We start from the raw sequence: 19950 nt of genomic DNA on the forward strand, positions 1-19950 counted from the left end.
ATAAATTGCAGTCAAGCTGAAAATCTGAGTAAAATCAATAAAAACCATAACATTACTGGAATTACAGTTTTAATGAATTTGTAATGATGTACAGTGACTAGTTGCTATTGTTAGGCCTCATATTTGTACCATATAAGATAAATACATTACTATTAATTAAACCTTCATGCGTTATTTTATTTTGTTACAGATGAAACGTGTGCTGATCTTTCTCAACATCCTTTAATTTTACAATCTGCTGATGTCTCAATTAGGATTATGAAACTTCTACGTATATTAACATATACAATGTCATAGAATTATTCAACATATTCTCTGCTTCCACCATTATCATGGTGAGGCCAAACCACCAAGATTTCATTCAGGCTTATAAGAATGGGCTGGAAAAATACTTCATAAGACTGACAATAACAGTATTACCATCTCACACAGTTCAGCTACTGGACTCGATGACTAACCCTCTCTCCCTGAATTAGAGTTTCTACCCACCCTAACCAAATGCTCCTGAGAGAAGGAGGCATGGTAGATGATTTTGTACTCCTATTGGCCGTTGAGCTACCATTTTCTGGGTAGTAGGGAATAATGTGAAAGCAGCCTGCTACCTTTCCCTGGAACACACCAATAAAATCCATGCTCAGGTCCAGATATATCAGTCTAGCACTTAGAAAACATGATGGATGTGGGCTGACTCCCTTCTTGACATAAAACACATTCCCTAGCAGATAGTTGCCTGTGAGTGCATATAAACATTCACTGGAGATACTGCTTGGCTAAAGTGTGTACATTTTGCGGCATCTGACCCGCCCGTTCTGCTATCTCTGTTCCCAGCAGGGATAGAGTGGTGTCCATTACCTCACATCTTAAGAGGGGTTTGTACATACCATCTCTCTGCATTAGCTGCTGATGGAGACTTGCTGGCCTGGAGAACCAACACCCCCTAATGAAATTTTGTCTCTTCTCTGTTTTGTTCCATCCAGTACCCATGTGTTTCTGCTGGCAGCCCTGTCACCTGTATTGGTGTATTGACTTTGGCATGAATAGGACTTGTCCCTGGTGACAGTAGCAAATATCTTTCCCTGGACATTGTCTATAAAACTCCAAGATATATTTTTCTAGAGTTTAGCTGGATGGGGTTGCCTCATCCCAGGAAACAGTGTAGTCAGGTGTTAGTGACCATTCATATTAATCACATGTAGTTTTAAGTACGTGTTTATTTGCTCTTTACAAAAAAATCTAAATTTTTTGATGACGTTAAATATATTAACTGATTTGTATTCATGTACTTATTCAGAAAAATAAAAAGAGAAATAGGCCATATTATGTGACAACTTTCTGCTCAGGGATTGAGTTAATTACTTTCACTAACTTTCCATTGATAAAACCTAACATGAGCAGACCCTCTCATAGCTCCACACCTCCTCATCAGTAGGCCCTGGGAACAATTTCCCTTCCAGTACAAGTCACATGGCAATATATGAAAAGTGGTACATATCATGATTGAATTAAAATGGGTGTAAAATTATGGTTATTATATATATGAAATAAGAGAACTGGACATTTGTGAGCAGATAAAAATTATTATACAGTCTTTCAGTTGGTGGCAGAAATATTTGGTCAAGGACAATAGTTGGAATTCTTGTTGGGAACAATCCTAAAATAGAAATTTATATAAGTCACTTTATAGTTTGAGTATCAGCACCAAATTTAGACTTTACTTTTCTTGAGGCAATGAGATTATTAAAAATCTTTGGGAATAATTACAATTTAGCAAGGAGTCTCCTACTAAAAGTATTGTTTGAAAAGTATATCCAATGATTTTCTCATTTGCTGAAATATTCAAAATTTATTCCTCATGAATGAATCCTTTTTCATATACAGATATATAAACTTTGAAATAATTCAGTATTTTCTTCTTTCATTGTACTTTCAGCAGAAATTTTTGGTTGGATAATCCAAATGCTATTTCAACATCTTCTTGAATGCTGATTTTGAAATATTGAGGCCAAGAAACATAAGATTCAAAATATTTCCATCTGAGTTGCAGCCAAGTTAGGCCATGGTTGCAGTTCCAGTGAATCAGATGGCTCTACGAGGGGGAATTCTGCTTCAGTAGCTTGTGAATATTGTACTTTTTCTCATGTAAAAAATGAGAACAACATTTCTAAATAAAAGCTCAATTTTGCTTGGTAGTCCTTCCTTTTCCTGTCATTGAGTGTCTTCTTCAGTTTTGATGCCAGGACCTAGAGAACTCTACTTGCAACCATGGAAAAAAAGCATGTTGGAAAAGAAGACAGAGAGAAAGATTTATAGGTCTTTTTTATAGATATTGATGAGTAGCTGAGCAGCTTGGAACATCTTACTTCCAAATTCCTTGTTATGTAAGGAAAATGTCCCCCTATTTGTTTACATCTGTGTTACTTTTATTCACTTTATTCAGTTACTTTTATTCAAAAAGTAGGTGAAAAAAAAGTCAAGGGGGCTTCCGGGTCAAGATGGCGGCTTAACAATGTGCACATTTTAGTTCGTCCTCCGGAACAACTACTAAATAACCAGAAACAGTACAGAACAGCTCCTGGGGCCACATCAGTGACCGGACACACAGCATACCCCAGTCTGGACCAGCTGAACTGGCTGCAAGACCCCCAGAACTGTGAGATCCCAAAACTGCGGCAGCCGTTGCCCCTCCCCTACAGGCTGCTTCCCAGAGGGGAAAAGAAAGGAACTTTACCAGCAGCAGGGACTGAGCACAATCAAACGCCAATTGTGGAATTAATTAACGAATTCTGACTACTAAAAATAGGCCCCCAGCTTAGGTGAACCTGGTCAAAGTGGAGGTCACTCATTTTTGCCCCCATGCCAAGGGGGCATGGCTGACAGAAAAAGGGAAAAAAAAAAGAAGGAAACAGAGGTTTTTGTGGCTGTGTTTCTACAAAGGCTTGACTGCCTTTGGATATAGCTGCAGGACTTCTCAGGTTGCAACTGCCCCAGGCATAGGCAGATGTGAGCTCTTTTGGGGGCTTGTCTGGAGCCTGTGCCTTCCCCAGGGGAGGGGTGAAGCCCAACTCAGGTGGAATCCCTCCCTGAAGGAATTCAGACACCAGGGCTTGGTAATTTGAAGCCATTAAAACCAGTCTACAACCTCTCCTCTGTCTCCACCACACCTCCAGCAGGGAGAGTCCACCAAAGTTAAAGATACTGCATCATCTTACAGTGGGGGCACCTGCAGGCAGACAAGCACCACATACTGGGCAGGATAAGAAAAACAGAGTCCAGAGATTTCACAGGATAGTCTTTCAACCTGCTGGGTCTCACCCTCAGGGAAAACCGATGCAGGTAACTCTTTCCTCCTGATAGGAGGCCAGTTTGGTCTGGGAAAATCCAGCTGGGGTCTATAATACCTAAGTAGACCTCCTAAGGGTGGGGGGAAAAGGCACTATACAAGCAGGGCAAGAAGCAAGAGCTGAAAAATTCTCCTCTGTTAAACAAAACTTAAACTAGAGGTCCAGATAAAGCTGAACTGAATGTCAAAGAACATATAGACAACAAATTCATCCAATAAGAAAACCCTAGGTTAAAGAAGTGAAAGCAATCTCCAGAATAAACTGATTAAAATAATTAAATGTCTAGACTCCAGCAAAAAATAACAAATCACAAACTAGGAAAATTGAAGATATGGCCCAGTCAAAGGAACAAACCAACAATTCAAATGACATACAGGAGCTGAAACAATTAATTCAGAATATATGAACAGACATGGAAAACCTCATCAAAAACCAAATCAATGAATTGAAGGAGGATATAAAGAAGGCAAGGAATGAACAAAAAGAAGAAATTGAAAGTCTGAAAAAACAAATCACAGAACTTACGGGAATGAAAGGCAAGGTAGAAGAGATGAAAAAAACAATGTAAACCTACAATGGTAGATTTCGAGAGACAGAACATAGGATTAGTGAACTGGAGGATGGAACATCTGAAATCTGGCAAGAAAAAGAAAATATAGAGAAAAAAATGGAAAAATATGAGCAGGAACTCAGGGAATTGAAAGACAATATGAAGCGCACAAATATATGTGTTGTGGGTATCCCAGAAGGAGAAGAGAAGGGAAAAGGAGGAGAAAAACTAATGGAGGAAATTATCACTGAAAATTTTCCAACCTTATGAAAGACTAAAAATTATTAGATTCAAGAAGTGCAGCATATCAAGTGTAGTATCTGTTCTTATCAGTTTAATATCTGATACGTCCTCTATCTGAGGACTATATATTAAATGGATTTTTGGAGCAGGGAGATGGAATAGAAGCTTGCTCCATCCACTCTAGCTCCCTCGATTGTGATATGAGCTGACAGACTTGACTTTTCCTTGCTCTCTGGGCTTACGCCTTTTCTTTACCACACCAGGAATGTCCAGAGCTACCTTTGTGTCTTTCCCACTGAGCTGCTTGTGCTGTCCTTTCTCCCTCCTCTCCTTCTTTCTTTTCTTGCTGCTGTCACGTCCTTTATTCATGGGGATGGCCAACCCAGATTTCGCGCAAGTAGTTAATGCTAGGTAGTAAGTCTTGTGTGAGCACTTCACTTGTGCTGCACGCAGGCCCATTGTTCAATACCTTCTCCAACCTGCGAGTTGGAGACTGTCTCCTTCTCACCAACAAACTGTGTCAGCTGATCCTGGCTCACTCTTTCTGTTCTATCCTAGGTCTTATGCTTCCCGGTGGTTGTAGTGCCTTTGTTACTAGCATCATACTCTCTGATCACCTTCTGCCTTACCTGCCACCTTTCTCTAAAAAAAAAAAAGGAAGTGCAGTGTACCCCAAAGAGAATAGATCCAAATAAACATACTCCAAGACATTTACTAATCAGAATGCCAGAGGTCAAAGAGAAAGAGAGAATCTTGAAAGCAGCAAGAGAAAAGCAATCCATCACATACAAGGGAAGCCCAATAAGACTATGTGTATATCTCTCAGCAGAAACCATGGAGGCAAGAAGACAGTGGGATGATATATTTAAATTACTAAAAGAGAAACACTGCCAACCAAGAATTTTATATCCAGCAAAATTGTTCTTCAAAAATGAGGGAGAAATTAAAACATTTTCAGACAAAAAATCACTGAGAGTTTCGGAGATCCAAGATGGCGTCTTAGTAAGGTACATGCGTCTTAGTTCCTCTGACTCCAAATCAATTAATAGGTGAACAGAAACAGTACAGAACAGCTCCCGGGGCTACAGCAGGGAATGGACACACAGCGTAACCCAGTCTGGGCTGGTTAGTCTGACTGCGAAACTCGGCTGCGGTGAGTGAGATCCCTGACCGGCGGGCGATTTCCCGAGCAGCCGCAGCTGTGGCGGTCCGAGCTAACCCCTCCCTCCTTCCCGGGCTGGCTGAGGGACGCGGAGAGACAAAAGCTTCCCAGCCAAGGCGGCCGGCACCACACTTTTGCGGGCAGCTTCGAGTCTCGGCTTCGAGTCCGTGACTACGAGTCTCGCATCAGAGGGCTATCCAAAATCTGGGCTGGCAAGTCTGATTGCGAGACTTGGCTGCGGCGAGACCCCCGAGCAGCCGCAGCTGCGGCGGTCCGAGCTAATCCCTCCCTCCTTCCCGGGCTGGCTGAGAGACTCGGAGAGACAAGCTTCCCAGCCAAGGCGGCCGGCGCCACACTTTTGCGGGCGGCTTCGAGTCTCGGCTTCGAGTCCGCAGCTACGAGTCTCGGATCAGAGGGCTATACAAAGTCTGGGCTGGCAAGTCTGACTGCGACTCTTGGCTGTGGCGAGACCCCCGAGAAGCGCGTGATTTGCCGAGCAGCCGCAGCTGCGGCGGTCCGAGCTAATCCCTCCCTCCTTCCCGAGCCGGCTGAGAGTATTGGAGAAGCAAGTTTCCCAAGCCGAGGCAGGCGGTGCCCTTCTTCTGCGGGCGACTTCGAGTCTCGGCTTTGAGTCCGCGGCTACGAATCTCAGATCAGAGGGCTATCCAAAGTCTGGGCTGGCTAGACTGACTGCGAGACTCGGCTGCAGTGAGACCCCCGAGCGGCGCGTGATTTCCCGATCAGCGGCAGCTGCGGTGGTCTGAGCTACTCCCTCCCTCCTTTCCAGGCCAGCTGAGAGTATTGGAGAAGCAAGTTTCCCAAGCCGAGGCAGGCGGCACCCCTCTTTTGCGGGCGGCTTCGAGTCTCTGCTTCAAGTCCGCGCATACGTGTCTCGGATAGGAGGGCTATCCAAGCAGCGGTAGCCCCCCCCCACGGGAGGCTTCCTGGTCCGGTGGGGAATCCCCCAGGCCCACTGCGGACCACAACCAGCCACAGGGTCCCCTCAAGCCGCGGCAGCTGACGCCCCCACCACGCGTGGCACCTGAACCAACGGAGAGAATTGGATCCGAAATCCCCAGGCCACGGAGATCGGTGACTGGGGGAGACCCATTCCAAACACTTGAGACAAACGTGTGCCACGTGCACCACATACTGGGCAAAATAAGAAAAACAGATCCCAGAGATTTCACAGAAAAATATTACAACCTTGCTGGGTCCAACACCAAGAGAAATCTGAATAAATGCCCAGACGCCAGCAGCAGAAGATAACTGTCCACGCTCAAAAGATTGAGAATATGGCTCAGTCAAAGGAACAAACCAATAGCTCAAATGAGACACAAGAGCTGAGACAACTAATGCTGAATATACGAACAGAAATGGAAAACCTCTTCAAAAATGAAATCGATAAATTGAGGGAGGACATGAAGAAGACATGGGCTGAACATAAAGAAGAAATAGAAAAACTGAAAAAACAAATCGCAGAACTTATGGAAGTGAAGGATAAAGTAGCAAACATAGAAAAAATAATGGATACCTGCAATGATAGATTTAAAGAGACAGAAGATAGAATTAGTGAATTGGAGGATGGAACATCTGAATTCCAAAAAGAAACAGAAACTATAGGGAAAAGAATGGAAAAATTTGAACAGGGTATCAGGGAACTCAAGGACAATATGAACTGCACAAATATATGTGTTGTGGGTATCCCAGAAGGAGAAGAGAAGGGAAAAGGAGGAGAAAAACTAATGGAAGAAATTATCACTGAAAATTTCCCAACTCTTATGAAAGACCTAAAATTACAGATCCAAGAAGTGCAGCGCACCCCAAAGAGATTAGACCCAAATAGGCGTTCTCCAAGACACTTACTAGTTAGAATGTCAGAGGTCAAAGAGAAAGAGAAGATCTTGAAAGCAGCAAGAGAAAAACAATCCATTACATACAAGGGAAACCCAATAAGACTTTGTGTAGATTTCTCAGCAGAAACCATGGAAGCTAGAAGACAGTGGGATGATATATTTAAAATACTAAAAGAGAAAAACTGCCAACCAAGACTCCTATATCCAGCAAAATTATCCTTCAAAAATGAGGGAGAAATTAAAACATTCTCAGACAAAAAGTCACTGAAAGAATTTGTGACCAAGAGACCAGCTCTGCAAGAAATACTAAAGGGAGAACTAGAGTCAGATACAAAAAGACAGAAGAGAGAGATATGGAAAAGAGTGTAGAAAGAAGGAAAATCAGATATGATATATATAATACAAAAGGCAAAATGTTAGAGGAAAATATTATCCAAACAGTAATAACACTAAATGTCAATGGACTGAATTCCCCAATCAAAAGACATAGATTGGCAGAATGGATTAAAAAACAGGATCCTTCGATATGCTGTCTACAGGAAACACATCTTAGACCCAAAGATAAACATAGGTTGAAAGTGAAAGGTTGGGAAAAGATATTTCATGCAAATAACAACCAGAAAAGAGCAGGAGTGGCTATACTAATATCCAACAAATTAGACTTCAAATGTAAAACAGTTAAAAGAGACAAAGAAGGACACTATATACTAATAAAAGGAACAATTAAACAAGAAGACATAACAATCATAAATATTTACGCACCGAATCAGAATGCCCCAAAATACGTGAGGAATATACTGCAAACACTGAAAAGGGAAATAGACTCATATACCATAATAGTTGGAGACTTCAACTCACCACTCTCATCAAGGGACAGAACATCTAGACAGAGGATCAACAAAGAAATAGAGAATCTGAATATTACTATAAATGAACTAGACTTAATAGACATTTATAGGACATTACATCCCACAACAGCAGGATACACCTTTTTCTCAAGTGCTCATGGATCATTCTCAAAGATAGACCATATGCTGGGTCACAAAGCAAGTCTTAACAAATTTAAAAAGATTGAAATCTTACACAACACTTTCTCGGACCATAAGGAATGATGTTGGAAATCAATAATAGGCAGAGTGCCAGAAAATTCACAAATACGTGGAGGCTCAACAACACACTCCTAAACAACGACTGGGTCAAAGAAGAAATTGCTAGAGAAATTAGCAAATACCTCGAGGCGAATGAAAATGAAAACACAACATATCAAAACTATGGGACGCAGCAAAGGCAGTGCTAAGAGGGAAATTTATTGCTCTAAATGCCTATATCAGAAAAGAAGAAAAGGCAAAAATTCAGGAATTAAATATCCATTTGGAAGAACTGGAGAAAGAACAGCAAGCTAACCCCAAAGCAAGCAAAAGGAAAGAAATAACAAAGATTAGAGCACAAATAAATGAAATTGAAAACATGAAAACAATAGAGAAAATCAATAAGGCCAGAAGTTGGTTCTATGAGAAAATCAATAAGATTGATGGGCCCTTAGCAAGATTGACAAAAAGAAGAAGAGAGAGGATGCAAATAAATAAGATCAGAAATGGAAGAGGAGACATAACTACTGACCTCACAGAAATAAAGGAGGTAATAACAGGATACTATGAACAACTTTACGCTAATAAATACAACAATTTAGAGGAAATGGACGGGTTCCTGGAAAGACATGAACAACCAACTTTGACTCAAGAAGACATAGATGACCTCAACAAACCAATCACAAGTAAAGAAATTGAAGCAGTCATTCAAAAGCTTCCTAAAAAGAAAAGTCCAGGACCAGACGGCTTCACATGTGAATTCTATCAAACATTCCAGAAAGAATTAGTACCAACTCTCCTCAAACTGTTCAAAAAAATCGAAGTGGAGGGAAAACTACCTAATTCATTCTATGACGCCAACATTACCCTCATACCAAAACCAGGCAAAGATATTACAAGAAAAGAAAACTACAGGCCGATCTCTCTAATGAATATAGATGCAAAAATCCTCAATAAAATTCTAGCAAATCGTATCCAACAACACATTAAAAGAATTATTCATCATGACCAAGTAGGATTCATCCCAGGTATGCAAGGATGGTTCAACATAAGAAAATCAATTAATGTAATACACCATAACAACAAATCAAAGCAGAAAAATCACATGATCATCTCAATTGATGCAGAGAAGGCATTTGACAAGATTCAACATCCTTTCCTGTTGAAAACACTTCAAAGGATAGGAATACAAGGGAACTTCCTTAAAATGATAGAGGGAATATATGAAAAACCCACAGCTAAAATCATCCTTAATGGGGAAAAATTGAAAACGTTCCCCCTAAGATCAGGAACAAGACAAGGATGTCCGCTATCACCACTGTTATTCAACATCATGTTGGAGGTTCTAGCCAGAGCAATTAGACAAGAAAAAGAAATACAAGGCATCAAAATAGGAAAGGAAGAAGTAAAACTATCACTGTTTGCAGATGATATGATACTATACGTCGAAAACCCGGAAAAATCCACAACAAAACTACTAGAGCTAATAAATGAGTACAGCAAAGTAGCAGGTTACAAGATCAACATTCAAAAATCTGTAGCATTTCTATACACTAGCAATGAACAAGCGGAGGGGGAAATCAAGAAACGAATCCCATTTACAATTGCAACTAAAAGAATAAAATACCTAGGAATAAATTTAACTAAAGAGACAAAAAACCTATATAAAGAAAACTACAAAAAACTGCTAAAAGAAATCACAGAAGACCTAAATAGATGGAAGGGCAAACCGTGTTCATGGATTGGAAGACTAAATATAGTTAAGATGTCAATTCTGCCTAAATTGATTTACAGATTCAATGCAATACCAATCAAAATCCCAACAACGTATTTTTCAGAAATAGAAAAACCAATAAGCAAATTTATCTGGAAGGGCAGGGTGCCCCGAATTGCTAAAAACATCTTGAGGAAAAAAAACGAAGCTGGAGGTCTTGCACTGCCTGACTTTAAGGCATATTATGAAGCCACAGTGGTCAAAACAGCATGGTATTGGCATAAAGATAGATATATCGACCAATGGAATCTAATAGAGTGCTCAGATATAGACCCTCTCATCTATGGACATTTGATCTTTGATAAGGCAGTCAAGCCAACTCACCTGGGACAGAACAGTCTCTTCAATAAATGGTGCCTAGAGAACTGGATATCCATATGCAAAAGAATGAAAGAAGACCCATATCTCACACCCTACACAAAAGTTAACTCAAAATGGATCAAAGATCTAAACATTAGGTCTAAGACTATAGAACAGTTAGAGGAAAATGTCGGGAGATATCTTATGAATCTTACAATTGGAGGCGGTTTTATGGACCTTACACCTAAAGCAAGAGCACTGAAGAAGGAAATAAATAAATGGGAACTCTTCAAAATTAAACACTTTTGTGCATCAAAGAACTTCATCAAGAAAGTGGAAAGACAGCCTACACAATGGGAATCAATATTTGGAAACGACATATCAGATAAAGGTCTAGTATCCAGAATTTATAATGAGATTGTTCAACTCAACAACAAAAAGATAGCCAACCCAATTACAAAATGGGAAAAAGACTTGAATAGACACCTCTCAGAGGAGGAAATACAAATGGCCAAAAGACACATGAAGAGATGCTCAATGTCCCTGGCCATTAGAGAAATGCAAATCAAAACCACAATGAGATATCATCTCACACCCACCAGAATGGCCATTATCAACAAAACAGAAAATGACAAGTGCTGGAGAGGATGCGGTGAAAGAGGCACACTTATCCACTGTTGGTGGGAATGCCAAATGGTGCAACCACTGTGGAAAACAGTTTGGCGGTTCCTCAAAAAGCTGAATATAGAATTGCCATACGACCCAGCAATACCATTGCTGGGAATCTACTCAAAGGAATTAAGGGCAAAAACTCAAACGGACATTTGCACACCAATGTTTATAGCAGCGTTATTTACAATTGCAAAGAGATGGAAACAGCCAAAATGTCCATCAACAGACGAGTGGCTAAACAAACTGTGGTATATACATACGATGGAATATTATGCAGCTTTAAGGCAGGATAAACTTATGAAGCATGTAATAACATGGATGGACCTAGAGAACATTATGCTGCGTGAGTCTAGCCAAAAACTAAAAGACAAATACTGTATGGTCCCAATGATGTGAATCGACACTCGAGAATAAACTTGGAATATGTCATTGGTAACAGAGTTCAGCAGGAGTCAGAAACAGGGTAAGATAATGGGTAATTGGAGCTGATGGAATACAGACTGTGCAATAGGACTAGATACAAAAACTCAAAAATGGACAGCACAGTAATACCTAATTGTAAAGTAATCATGTTAAAATACTGAACGAAGCTGCATCCGAGCGATAGGTTCTTGTTTTGTTTTGTTTTGTTTGTTTTGTTATTATTATTATTACTTTTTTTTTCTTTTTCTCTATATTAACATTCTATATTTTTTTCTGTTATACTGCTAGTTCTTCTAAACCGATGCAAATGTACTAAGAAACGATGATCATGCATCTATGTGATGATGTTAAGAATTACTGATTGCATATGTAGAATGGTATGATGTCTAAAAAAAAAAAAAAAAAAAATGGTCAGCACAATACTGCCTAACTGTAATGTAATTATGTTGGAACGCTGAATGAAGCTGCATCTGATCTATAGTTTTTTTTTGTTTTTTTTTTCTTTCTCTTATATATTTTTGTACTTTTTATTTTTATTTGTGTTTTCTCTGTGTTATCACTTTAGTTCTTTTTCTGTTGTCGTGCTATTTCTTTCTCTAAATTGATGCATATGTACTGAGAAATGATGACCATACACCTATGTGATGATATTAAGAATTACTGATTGCATATGTAGAATGGATTGATTTCTAATGTTGTGTTAGTTAATTTTTTTAATTAATAAAAAAATAAAAATAAAAAAAAATAAAAATAAAAAAAAAATCACTGAGAGAATTTGTGACCAAGAGACCAGCTCTGCAAGAAATACTAAGGGGAGCACTAGAGACAGATATGAAGACAGAAGAGAGAGGTGTGGAGAAGAGTGTAGAAAGGAAGAATATGAGTAAAGGTAAAAAGAAGGAAAATTAGATATGACATATAAAATCCAGAAGGCAAAATAGCAGAAGAAAGTACTACCCATGCAGTAATAACACTGAAATTTAATGGATTAAGCTCCCCAATCAAAAGACATAGTCTGGCAGAATGGATTAAAAAACAACACCCATCTATATGCTGCCTCAACTCAGAGGACATGAGGACAAGGACACAAATGGACATTTGCCCACCAATGTTTATAGTAGCATTATTTACAATTACCAAGAGATGGAAGCAGCCAAAATGTCCATCAACAGATGGTTGGCTAAACAAACTGTGGCATATACACAAAATGGAATATCATACAGGTGTGAGAAAGAATAAAGTTATGAAGTATGTAACAACATGAATGGACCTTAAGGACATTATGCTGAGTGTGATTAGCCAGAAACAAAAGGACAAATACTGTATGTTCTCACTGATATGAACTGACATTAATGAATAAACTTGGACTATTTCATTGGTAACAGAGACCATCAGGAGATAGAAATAGGGTAAGATATTGGGTAATTGGAGTTGAAGGGATACAGATTGCGCAACAGGACTGAATATAAAAACTCAGAAATGGACAGCACAACACTACCTAACTGTAATACAATTATGTTAAAACACTGAATGAAGCTGCATGTGAGAAGGATAGAGGGAGGAGGGCTGGAGCATAAATGAAATCACAAAGAAAGATAGACGATAAAGATTGAGATGGTATAATCTAAGAATGCCTAGAGTGTATAATGATAATGACTAAATGTACAAATTTTAATAATATTTTTGCATGAGAAAGAACAAAAGAATGTCATTACTTCAGTGTGCTGAAAATAGATGGTAATAAATATTTTAAAATTTCAACTAATGTGTGAAACTAAAGCAAAAAATGTTTATTTGGTACAACTTTATATTTTGACTAGTGCATCTCCTAATATAACTTATGTAGATAGTTGGTTGAACACCTTAAGTACATGGAACTTTGGGTAGGACATGAGATTTTGTTGGTTTGTCCAGGTGATGCCCTGATGAATCCCAGAGTGATTTGGTCAGTGAGTGGAAAAGTATTTGCAAAGTCCCCTTTGGGGAATGGTGAGAATGGGGAAAAACTCAACTTCCCCAAGTTGAATTCTTGATATTCTCACAAGCAGTGTGGACAACCAAAGCTATACGGTGAGCTCCCAGTCTTGGGGTTTGTTCATATGAAACTTAACCCCACAGGGGATAGGTCAAGCCTACTTAAAATTAGGCCTAAGAGTCACCCCCAAGAGAACCTCTTTTGTTGCTGAGATGTGGCCTCTCTCTCCAGCCAGCACAGCAAGCAAACTCACCACCCTCCCCCTGTCTATTTGGAACAGGACTCCCAGGGGTGTGGATCTTCCTGGCAACGTGGGACAGAAATTCCAGAATGAGCTGAGACACAGCATGAAGGGATTGAGAAAACCTTCTCGACCAAAAGGGTGAAGAGTGAAATGAGACAACATGTCAATGGTTGAGAGATTCCAACCAGAGTCAAGAGGTTATCCTGAAGGTTATTCTTATGTATTAAGTAGATATCACCTTGTTATCCAAGATGTAATGGAGAGGCTGGAGGGAACTGCCTGAAAATATAGAGCTGTGTTCCTGTAGCCATGTTTCTTTTTTTTTTTTTAATTAATTAAAAAAATTACCTAACAACACTTAGAAATCATTCCATTCTACATATGCAATCAGTAATTCTTAATATCATCACATAGATGCATATTCGTCGTTTCTTAGTACATTTGCATCGATTTAGAAAAAGAAATAGAAAGACAACAGAAAAAGAAATAAAATGATAATAGAGAGAAAAAAGAAAAAAGAAAAAAAGAAAAAAAAACTATACCTCAGATGCAGCTTCATTCAGTGTTTTAACATAATTACATTACAATTAGGTAGAATTGTGCTGTCCATTTCTGAGTTTTGTATCCAGTCTTGTTGCACAGTCTGTATGCCTTCAGCCTCAATTACCCGTTATCTTACCCTATTTCTATCTCCTGATGATCTCTGTTACCAATGACATATTCCAAGTTTATTCTCGAATGTCGGTTCACATCAGTGGGACCGTACAGTATTTGTCCTTTAGTTTTTGGCTAGACTCACTCAGCATAATGTTCTCTAGGTCCATCCATGTTATTACATGCTTCATAAGTTTATTCTGTCTTAAAGCTGCATAATATTCCATCATATGTATATACCACAGTTTGTTTAGCCACTCGTCTGTTGATGGACATTTTGGCTGTTTCCATCTCTTTGCAATTGTAAATAATGCTGCTATAAACATTGGTGTGCAAATGTCCATTTGTGTCTTTGCCCTTAAGTCCTCTGAGTAAATACCTAGCAATGGTATTGCTGGGTCGTATGGCAATTCTATATTCAGCTTTTTGAGGAACCGCCAAACTGCCTTCCACAATGGTTGCACCATTTGACATTCTCACCAACAGTGGATAAGTGTGCCTCTTTCACCGCATCCTCTCCAGCACTTGTCATTTTCTGTTTTGTTGATAATGGCCATTCTGGTGGGTGTGAGATGATATCTCATTGTGGTTTTGATTTGCATTTCTTAATGGCCAGGGACATTGAGCATCTCTTCATGTGCTTTTTGGCCATTTGTATTTCCTCTTCTGAGAGGTGTCTGTTCAAGTCTTTTTCCCATTGTGTAATTGGATTGGCTGTCTTTTTGATGTTGAGTTGAACAATCTCTTTATAAATTCTGGATACTAGACCTTTATCTGATATGTCTTTTCCAAATATTGTCTCCCATTGTGTAGGCTGTCTTTCTACTTTCTTGATGAAGTTCTTTGATGCACAAAAGTGTTTAATTTTGAGGAGCTCCCATTTATTTCTTTCTTTCTTCAGTGCTCTTGCTTTAGGTTTAAGGTCCATAAAACTGCCTCCAGTTGTAAGATCCATAAGATATCTCCCAACATTTTCCTCTATCTGTTTTATGGTCTTAGACCTAATGTTTAGATCTTTGATCCATTTTGAGTTAACTTTTGTATAGGGTGTGAGAGATGGGTCTTCTTTCATTCTTTTGCATATGGATATCCAGTTCTCTAGGCACCATTTATTGAAGAGACTGTTCTGTCCCAGGTGAGTTGGCTTGACTGCCTTATCAAAGATCAAATGTCCATAGATGAGAGGGTCTATATCTGAGCACTCTATTCGATTCCATTGGTTGATATATCTATCTTTATGCCAATACCATGCTGTTTTGACCACTGTGGCTTCATAATATGCCTTAAAGTTAGGCAGTGTGAGACCTCCAGCTTCGTTTTTTTTTCCTCAAGATACTTTTAGCAATTCGGGGCACCCTGCCCTTCCAGATAAATTTGCTTATTGGTTTTTCTATTTCTGAAAAATAAGTTGTTGGGATTTTGATTAGTATTGCATTGAATCTGTAAATCAATTTAGGCAGAATTGACATCTTAACTATATTTAGTCTTCCAATTCATGAACAGGGTATGCCCTTCCATCTATTTAGGTCTTCTGTGATTTCTTTTAACAATTTTTTGTAGTTTTCTTTGTATAGGTATTTTGTCTCTTTAGTTAAATTTATTCCTAAGTATTTTATTCTTTTAGTTGCAATTGTAAATGGAATTCGTTTCTTGATTTCTCCCTCAGCTTGTTCATTGCTAGTGTATAGAAACACTACAGATTTTTGAATGTTGATCTTGAAACTTGCTATATTGCTGTACTCATTTATTAGCTCTAGTAGTTTTGCTGTGGATTTTTCAGGGTTTTCGACATATACTATCATATCATCTGCAAACAGTGATAGTTTTACTTCTTCCTTTCCAATTTTGATGCCTTGTATTTCTTTTTCTTGTCTAATTGCTCTGGCTAGAACCTCCAACATGATGTTGAATAACAGTGGTGATAGCGGACATCCTTGTCTTGTTCCTGATCTTAGGGGGAAAGTTTTCAATTTTTCCCCATTGAGGATGATATTAGCTGTGGGTTTTTCATATATTCCCTCTATCATTTTAAGGAGGTTCCCTTGTATTCCTATCTTTTGAAGTGTTTTCAACAGGAAAGGATGTTGAATCTTGTCAAATGCCTTCTCTGCATCAATTGAGATGATCATGTGATTTTTCTGCTTTGATTTGTTGATATGGTGTATTACAGTAGTTAATTTTCTTATGTTGAACCATCCTTGCATACCTGGGATGAATCCTACTTGGTCATGATGTATAATTCTTTTATTGTATTGTTGGATTCGATTTGCTAGAATTTTGTTGAGGATTTTTGCATCTATATTCATTAGAGAGATTGGTCTGTAGTTTTCTTTTTTTGTAATATCTTTGCCTGGTTTTGGTATGAGGGTGATGTTGGCTTCATAGAATGAATTAGGTAGCTTTCCCTCCACTTCAATTTTTTTGAAGAGTTTGAGCAGGGTTGATACTAATTCTTTCTGAAATGTTTGGTAGAATTCACATGTGAAGCCATCTGGTCCTGGACTTTTCTTTTTGGGAAGCTTTTGAATGACTGATTCAATTTCTTTACTTGTGATTGGTTTGTTGAGGTCATCTATTTCTTCTTGAGTCAAAGTTGGTTGTTCATGCCTTTCTTGGAACTTTTCCATTTCATCTACATTGTTGTATTTATTAGCATAAAGTTGTTCATAGTATCCTGTTATTACCTCCTTTATTTCTGTGAGATCAGTAGTTATGTCTCTTCTTCCATTTCTGATCCTATTTATTTGCATCCTCTCTATTCTTCTTTTTGTCAGTCTTACTAAGGGCCCATCAATCTTGTTGATTTTCTCATAGAACCAACTTCTGGTCTTATTGATTTTCTCTATTGTTTTCATGTTTTCAGTTTCAACTCTAATCTTTGTTATTTCTTTCCTTTTGCTTGCTTTGGGGTTAGTTTGCTGTTCTTTCTCCAGTTCTTCCAAGTGGACAGTTAATTCCTGAATTTTTGCCCTTTCTTCTTTTTTGATATAGGCATTTAGGGCAATAAATTTCCCTCTTAGCACTGCCTCTGCTGCGTCCCATAGGTTTTGATATGTTGTGTTTTCATTTTCATTCACCTCGAGATATTTACTAATTTCTCTTGTAATTTCTTCCTTGACCCACTGGTTGTTTAAGAGTGTGTTGTTGACCCTCCACATATTTGTTAATTTTCTGGCATTCTTCCTATTATTGATTTCCAAATTCATTCCTTTATGATCTGAGAAAGTGTTGTGTATGATTTCAATCTTTTTAAATTTGTTGAGATTTGCTTTGTGACCCAGCATATGGTTTGTCTTTGAGAATGATCCATGAGCACTTGAGAAAAAGGTGTATCCTTCTGTTGTGGGGTGTAATGTCCTATAAATATCTGTTAAGTCTAGCTCATTCATTGTAATATTCAAATTCTCTGTTTCTTTATTGATCCTCTGTCTAGATGTTCTGTCCATTGATGAGAGTGGTGAATTGAAGTCTCCAACTATTATGGTAGATGTGTCTACTTCCCTTTTCAGTATTTGTAGTGTATTCCTCACGTATTTTGGGGCATTCTGATTCGTTGCATAAATATTTATGATTGTTATGTCTTCTGTTTAATTGTTCCTTTTATTAGTAGATAGTATCCTTCTTTGTCTCTTTTAACTGTTTTACATTTGAAGTCTAATTTGTTGGATATTAGTATAGCTACTCCTGCTCTTTTCTGGTTGTTATTTGCATGAAATATCTTTTCCCCACCTTTCACTTTCAACCTATGTTTATCTTTGGGTCTAAAATGTGTTTCCTATAGACAGCATATAGAAGGATCCTTTTTTTTAATCCATTCTGCCAGTCTATGTCTTTTGATTGGGGAATTCAGTCCATTAACATTTAGTGTTATTACTGTTTGTGTAATACTTTCCTCTACCATTTTGCCTGTTGTATTATATATATCATATCTAATTTTCCTTCTTTCTACACTCTTCTCCATACCTCTCTCTTCTGTCTTTTCGTATCTGACTCTAGTGCTCCCTTTAGTATTTCTTGCAGAGCTGGTCTCTTGGTCACAAATTCTCTCAGTGAATTTTTGTCTGAAAATGTTTTAATTTCTCCCTCATTTTTGAAGGACAATTTTGCTGGATATAGAAGTCTTGGTTGGCAGTGTTTCTCTTTTAGTAATTTAAATATATCATCCCACTGTCTTCTAGCTTCCATGGTTTCTGCTGAGAAATCTACACATAGTCTTATTGGGTTTCCCTTGTATGTGATGGATTGTTTTTCACTTGCTGCTTTCAAGATCCTCTCTTTCTCTTTGACCTCTGACATTCTAACTAGTAAGTGTCTTGGAGAATGCCTATTTGGATCTATTCTCTTTGGGGTGCGCTGCACTTCTTGGATCTGTAATTTTAGGTCTTTCATAAGAGTTGGGAAATTTTCAGTGATAATTTCTTCCATTAGTTTTTCTCCTCCTTTTCCCTTCTCTTCTCCATCTGGGACACACACAATACGTATATTTGTGCATTTCATATTATCATTCAATTCCCTGAGCCCCTGCTCAAATTTTTCCATTCTTTTCCCTATAGTTTCTGTTTCTTTTTGGATTTCAGATGTTCCATCCTCCAGTTCACTAATTCTAACCTCTGTCTCTTGAAATCTACCATTGTAGGTTTCCACTGTTTTTTTCATCTCTTCTACTGTATCTTTCATTCCTATAAGTTCTGTGATTTTTTTTTCAGACTTTCTATTTCTTCTTTTTGTTCATCCCTTGCCTTCTCATGTCCTCCCTCAATTTATTGATTTGGTTTTTGAAGAGGTTTTCCATTTCTGTTTGTATATTCAGAATTAGTTGTCTCAGCTCCTGTATCTCATTTGAACTATTGGTTTGTTCCTTTGACTGGGCCATATCTTCAATTTTCCTAGTGTGATTTGTTATTTTTTGCTGCGTCTGGACATTTAATCAGATTTTCCTGAGTGTGAGACCCAGCAGGTTGAAACATTTTCCTGTGAAGTCTCTGGGCTGTTTTTTTTATCCTGCCCATTAGGTGGCGCTTGTCTGTCTGCAGGTCCCACCAGCAAAAGATGTTGTGGCTCCTTTATTAATGCCAGTATTGGTGTTTGGTTGGACCCAGTCCCTGCCACTGTCGGAAACTCCCTCCTCTCCCTCCGGGCAGCCGCCTGTTGGGGAGGGGCGCCGGTCGCTGGCTGCCACAGCCCAGGGAACTCGCCAATCCGAGACTTGCTGCCAGACCGGGAAGTTGCCTGTGGGGGAGGGGCACCAGTCTCCATCCGCCGCTGCTTGGGGAGCCCGCTGCTCTGAGACTCGTAGCCAGTCCGGGAAGCCGCCTGCGAAAGAGGGGCGCCGGCCACCGCGGCTTGGGAAACTTGCCTCTCTGAGACTCTCAGCTGGTCCGGGAAGGAAGGAGGGAGGGGCGCCGGCCACCAGCTGCCGTGGCTCAGGGAAGCTCGCCCCACTTGGGGCGCTCATCGCAGTGGAGTATCACAGACGGTCCAGCCAGTCCAGACTGGGGTACGCTGTGCGTCCGGTCCCTGCCGTGGCCCTGGGAGCTGTTCTGCACTGTTTCTGGTCACCTAGTAGTTGCTCTGGGGGAGGAACTGAGACATGCGTACCTTACTAAGCCACCACCTTGGCCCCCTCTCTGTAGCCATATTTCTTGATGATGATTGTATAATGATATAG

General features: G+C 39.2%; 1 non-coding gene across 1 annotated transcript; it reads left to right on the plus strand.

Annotated features, from left to right (window-relative positions):
- The first annotated feature begins 4167 nt into the window (after positions 1-4167).
- Positions 4168-4349, plus strand: LOC143649018 (U2 spliceosomal RNA). Its single transcript, XR_013158898.1, has one exon. It is a non-coding gene; the product is annotated as a U2 spliceosomal RNA (small nuclear RNA).
- The last annotated feature ends 15601 nt before the right edge of the window (positions 4350-19950 follow it).

The sequence above is a fragment of the Tamandua tetradactyla genome, chromosome 10, assembly GCF_023851605.1.
Source record: "Tamandua tetradactyla isolate mTamTet1 chromosome 10, mTamTet1.pri, whole genome shotgun sequence".
In the NCBI taxonomy this organism is placed as follows: Eukaryota; Metazoa; Chordata; class Mammalia; order Pilosa; family Myrmecophagidae; genus Tamandua; species Tamandua tetradactyla.